This window comes from Vigna angularis, chromosome 7, assembly GCF_016808095.1.
Source record: "Vigna angularis cultivar LongXiaoDou No.4 chromosome 7, ASM1680809v1, whole genome shotgun sequence".
Classification (NCBI taxonomy): domain Eukaryota; kingdom Viridiplantae; phylum Streptophyta; class Magnoliopsida; order Fabales; family Fabaceae; genus Vigna; species Vigna angularis.
This window is the reverse complement of record NC_068976.1, coordinates 2,751,744-2,757,056: the sequence shown is the minus strand read 5'-3', so window position 1 is coordinate 2,757,056 and position 5,313 is coordinate 2,751,744. Positions and strand designations below refer to the sequence as shown.

The 5,313-nt window shown below is 36.3% G+C and overlaps 1 long non-coding RNA gene across 1 annotated transcript; it reads left to right on the top strand.

The window, feature by feature from the left end:
* Positions 1-853: 853 nt before the first annotated feature.
* On the top strand, positions 854-1,640 carry LOC128197960 (uncharacterized). Its single transcript, XR_008250721.1, has 3 exons — positions 854-1,040; positions 1,353-1,422; positions 1,522-1,640. It is a non-coding gene; the product is annotated as an uncharacterized LOC128197960 (long non-coding RNA).
* Positions 1,641-5,313: the final 3,673 nt, after the last annotated feature.

Genomic DNA, 5,313 nt, shown 5'->3' with positions numbered 1-5,313 from the left:
TGCGCCTTATTCATTTCCTTATCCATTTATGGTTATCTGCATCAAAGGATTTCGAAACATTAGTTGAAGTTGTGGCACAACATTACTATGGTGATGATAGAAAATGGAATTTCCATGCTGTGTCACTGTAAATCAGGGTACTTGTTTCGGTTATGGAACGAGTCACTAAGTACCTTCACAATTTGTCTGTCTTTGCCGTCCGGTCTTGCTCTCAGGGTCTCTTGTTCGCTAGTTCGGTCGGGATGTACCTGTTAAAGGCACTCCGATGTCAAAGTAACACTACAAGAAAAATGCAAATTATCTACTGATATTTATATACGGATTTTAATCCGTATATAATATATGTATTATATACAGATTTTATATACGGATTTTGGAAAGTGAATTACATACAGATTTTATGTACGGATTTTTTCTGTATGTAAAATTCATATATAAAGTTTAGCATGTTAGAATGAGAAAATTTGTGAAAACCAAACATCCGTATATAATGGTGTATAATCTGTATGTAATTAAAAATAATAGTTATTAAAGATAAAATCTAAAAATTCTTTTCCCTCTTTTACGGTCACCCTTATCCCACTACTTTCCAAAATCTAAAAATTTTACATTTTTTCCCTCTCTTACGGTCACCCTTTTCCCTCAATTTATAAAATCTAAAAATTTTACAAATTTCATTCAAAATTAATCAATAATTTTAGTCACTATTCTAAGTTCTCTCAAAGTACGAACCCTAGGTTTCTTCTCCTTTCTTGACGCATCAGTGGTCCCCTAGACCAGTCATTGTCGCACCTTCTCTAGAGATATACGAAGCCTTCCGAGCTCACTCACTGATATACAAAGCCAAGTCTGACTCCCTCTTGCTCACTCTCAGTTCAGCCCCTCCCGTTGCCTCCATTCTCGTTCACTCTCAACTCAGTCTGTCATTCACTGCCGCTGGTTCGTGTTCACTCACAGTGTTCATCGCTTGGGCTCTCGCTGATGAAGATCGTTCTTCCTACTTCTTGACACACAGAGTTCGTTCATTGTTCATTGATGTGGTAAGTCATGTTCTTCGTTCATCATTAAATCCCTAAATTCATAAAACCCGAAAACCCTAATTCCTCTCTTCTTTTCTTTCTTTCGTTCACTCACGTGAAAGCATTTATGCGGGCTTGAGCTTTGTTGTCTAGATCGGAGGCCAACACATGTAGTTGGCCTTTCGGGGTAGGGTTTATAATGACCCAATTTTAAAAACTTAAAAAAAAGACCCTCTTTTTCTAGGGTTCTCCATCACAAATCAGAACCAAACAACATCCTACTCTGTTTAACTACTCTGCTTGACTGCTCTACTTGATTATGTATGTATGCAGTATGAAGGTGCAGCCAATGAAGGTGGTAGAGGACCGAGTATTTGGGATACCTTCACTCACAAATATCCAGGTAAATATATATGATTCTGATTTTCTCTTATGGTTATACTGAAGATCTTTTCCAAAATTTATATAATTATTGATATATAGTAATTAACATGCAAAAAAGGTAGAAGACAAAAGCAATGAGGATGTTGCAGTTGACTCGTATCACAGCTACAAGGTATTGTCGATTCAAAGTTTTTGTTTCTTTTGATGTAATTTATCAACTATCATCACTAATGAAAAGTAGCGCTGAAAGCTTATCAGATATTTGCATCATATAATATGAAATAAAGTGTTGCTTTTGTAAATTTCATTTCTTATCACGATTATTGCTACACCTAATGATTACCATTACGAGCTTGTTTATCAAACTCTAGATAAATATATTTAGAACATTCTATCCAAATTAAATGATTATTTATTACTTAGACTAGACTGCTGCTTCTCCATTTTATTTCCAATCTTCAGAACCAACTCCCGTTTCTCCTCCTTCATCTCAGCCAGTATTCCAGCCCGGTTTCCCGTTTTTTAGTTTCCCATTAGCCGTCCCTGCCTTCCTGAATTCCTTCGTCAAATGCTCCTAGCCGTGCCAAAACAAATTAAGGTGGGGCCCTCCATTTCTTGTCTTCTTCTTTTATCTCAGCTGGACGTGCTCGATCTTTGCTGCCATGGCCGTGTGTCTCTTCATGGTTCCAGTAGCCACCGTGTGCTAGTGCTTCACTCTGCTGTATTTTTCAGCAACATGCTTCTTTCTTTCTCTCCACATTAGCCGTCTTCTTCTATTCCAGCAGTCACCGTGAAGTGCTCAACCAAGCTGCTGCCTTTGCTTCCAGAAACAGCCGTATGTGCTTTTCTTCCAACCAATGAATCTCCCAGCTCAACCGTGCACCATTCCCACAACTCCGTAACGTGTGCTCCTTCCTCAGCTGGATGTTTGCCTTCCTTTTCACCTGCTGGACCAATCTGTGATCTTCACCTCTCTTCCCAGCTGGACCGTGGTGTTCTTCTTCCAAAGTGTTGTTGCTGCTGGTGTTGGTGATGCTGTTGCTATCTTCATTCAAGCTGGACCGTGGTGTTCTTCTTCCAGCTGCTCCAACAAGAATTTAACTCTTCTCCATTCTAAGACACCAACCGTAGCCTCCTCATCTCCCTTCACACATCCGTAGCAACCCCTTCAATCAAGGCCGTGGAGCACCTTGCTGCTGCCTGGATCAGCTGTGAGCGTGAAGATGTTGCTTGCTGGACTTGCATCACTGTTGGACCGCTTCTTCCATCCAACTCTATGCTCTCAGTGGCTGCTGGATGCTTCTACTAGAATGCTGGACTGCTTCCATGACACCACACTGCTGGACTGTGAACTATAGCTTGAAGGTTTGCTATTGTTGCTGCACGTGATGCTTTGCTCAAGTACCGTGTGTTTTTCCATCCTTCCAGCCAGCAGCACTCCTTCACCATGTGGCAGCCGTGGGCTCTTTTCTGGATGTCCATGCCTTGCTGTTGGATCATATGCAGCTGCTGTCTTTAGCTCCCAGCTAACGTGTGCTGCCTTGGACGTGATGTAGCTTCTTCATCCACCTTCCTCCGTCAACCAGTGGCAGCTGGACTTCAAGGCTCCACTTGGACCAAGCAGCTAGATGTGCTTTAACGTCTTTGTGTGCAGGACGTGTGGTGTATTGGATTGCAAACCAATAATTGTGCTTTAAGAGAAAGGACTGAATGACTTGTTATTTCTTTCACGTGTAGCCCATGAAGCATTTTCATTCCCTTTTTTTATTCTCAATTGTGGACCGTTATCTTTTTCTTCCAGCAATGAATCACTTTCTTTCTCAAAAATAAAACCACCTCCTCCTAAGCAAATGAGTGCAGTGTACGGTGCTGCTTCTTGTATTCCTTTTACCACTTCTTCATTTTTAAAAGAAGCTTCTCCAATCAAGCTAATTTTCGTGTGCACTCCAATCATTTAAATCCACACTTCCTAATTCATTTTATTGTTCGAACTTTGTTGATTATGGGGGTATATTAAATTCATCTTGTTTTTTACTATAACTTTTGTTGATTACCTTCAAAAATGGTCTTCTTGCTCTGTGCATGTTTCTGATGTGAAATTTCTGTCGTCTGTAGTGAATTTGAATTTAATGCAACATCTATAAATTTGTTTCCAGCTGATATACCTACCAAAGTACGTATATGAATCTCCAGTATATATTTATATATATTTTTTCGATAAGCTCTATTATATATCTGTATAGCACTCCTTGTAATCAAATAACACAACTGTCTTTTTCCTCTAGTATTTTTGTTCCTCAATCCTTCCATAGTATCTAAACATGCTTGTTGTTGCCACTGCTTATATTACTGTTTCTATGATGGAATGAATACTACATTAGAATTTTTTTTTCCTGATAAAAGAACAAGCTAAGGAGTTAATATAAGTTCAGCTCATCATCTCTTTCTTTTCACGTTTGAAAGGAAATTGAGTTGTTGTTGTCCTGTGATCAAATTTATTTTCTGTGGTCAAAATGGAAAAATAAAGGATAATGTTTTCCTCTCTGTTTGGTTCACTTTTTTTTTTTCAAAATACTAGAGTTCTAAAAACAAAGTAAAAGTCGTTTTGCAGCTTTGTTTCTCCATACAACATTGCTTCAATTATTTTTAAATGAGAGAAAACAGGAGGCTAGAATGTGCAACTTATTTCTAAAAACTACTTCAGTCAGTTTTCCTTTTCTTGTCTAAAACCCACTTTATCCCTGCCTTTCTTTTATCATCAGCTCCCTAATTCAGAAGAGTTTTTCACCATTTTTTTAAGTAGAAGAAAAACTAGGAAAAAAGCTGAGTCAAGCAATACTAGTAAGGTCTTGTCTGCTGTCATTATTTCAAGTGATAGAACTTATTCCCATCACATTTGTGTAATGCATAATTCTAGCTACGTTTCCTTTAATTCCTAAGCAACTTAATTGTTACTTGTCAGTAAAGAACCTAATTTGCACCAGCCATTCTCTTTGACTGATGAAAAAAATAATGGAAGAATTGGTTTTTTATGGTATATGATTTGTTGCTTTTGTTTCTTTTGCATAGGTTTGACATACTTATACATTAACTTGGATTATTGTCTTCAATGACAAAATTCACTGTGTTGCAGAAACTTGACAATGAGGTGGAAGGAAATACATTCCAAAACAGTGACTTTGACAAAGTCTGAGTATCAGCTTGATCCGTTGCCAAGTACTCCAATTCTGTGTGTGAATATTTGTATAGATAAATTAGTTACAAAAATGTAATGTTCTCATTCTTTTTTGTTCATAAATTTTGAGTGTAATTGTTCACTCCTGAAGATGAAAGTGGTTTCAGATATCCATGTAATGAATAAATGATTATGCTAACATGTCATCCATGTTATGTCAGTTTATACAAGTTTGCCATCACTTGCACTTCATTTTATGATTTTGTAGTAGTTTTATGATAAAGGCAAATCATCTTGGTACATCTTGATTTAGTTATTTAATATGTAAAAAAATAATAATTATGTTGTAATGTCAAAGAAGATCAATTTGTCCTTAAATTATACAAAATATGATTGAGATATTTTTTACATATCTAACAACTAAATTATAATTTTTACTTTTACCAAGACTTTTTAATCACTATATTATCACCCATTTATATTGTAAGTTTCTTTGTTTTAAAGCTTTTTATTTTTACAAATAATTTTTTTTTTCTCTATTGTATGTTACATACGGATTTATCCGTATGTAAAAAAAATATTTTTTTGATATATTATATACAGATATTATATACGGATTTATCCGTATATAAATTATATACGGATTTATCTGTATATAAATTATATACGGATAAATCCGTATATAATTTAGCTACGATGATTTTATATACGGAGTTTTATCCGTATATAAGTCGT